Raw genomic sequence first — 403 nt, 5'->3', positions numbered from 1 at the left:
CAGAAAAAGCCAGGACAGGAAAAGTATGAATCTGCTACAAGAAATGGAATAACAACAAAAAGTCATGGACCATCATCTGAGTCATTTGTACTCATGTCCATAAATGAATTCCAGAGGTCTCGCTATGCCCATACTTCTTTCCAGCTACCAAAGACAGGTAACTACAGTCACATCAGTCACATCTTTTTGCCTTGATGGCTAAAATAAAAAGTAATTTGAAAGACCGAAAAATTACTGGATTTACAGCAGCAGCATGCTTATGGTTTGCAGGAAAAAGAAACTAATCAATAGTTATGATAACATTAAATGTAAAAAATGTAAGTGTCACAAATGCTAAAAATATAACAATGATATGTTATTTAAAATTAACTGCTGAATATTTGTATCCTAAATGTAAACAGGA

The sequence above is a fragment of the Ranitomeya variabilis genome, chromosome 8, assembly GCF_051348905.1.
Source record: "Ranitomeya variabilis isolate aRanVar5 chromosome 8, aRanVar5.hap1, whole genome shotgun sequence".
Taxonomy (NCBI): domain Eukaryota; kingdom Metazoa; phylum Chordata; class Amphibia; order Anura; family Dendrobatidae; genus Ranitomeya; species Ranitomeya variabilis.
This window is presented reverse-complemented; position numbering follows the sequence as displayed.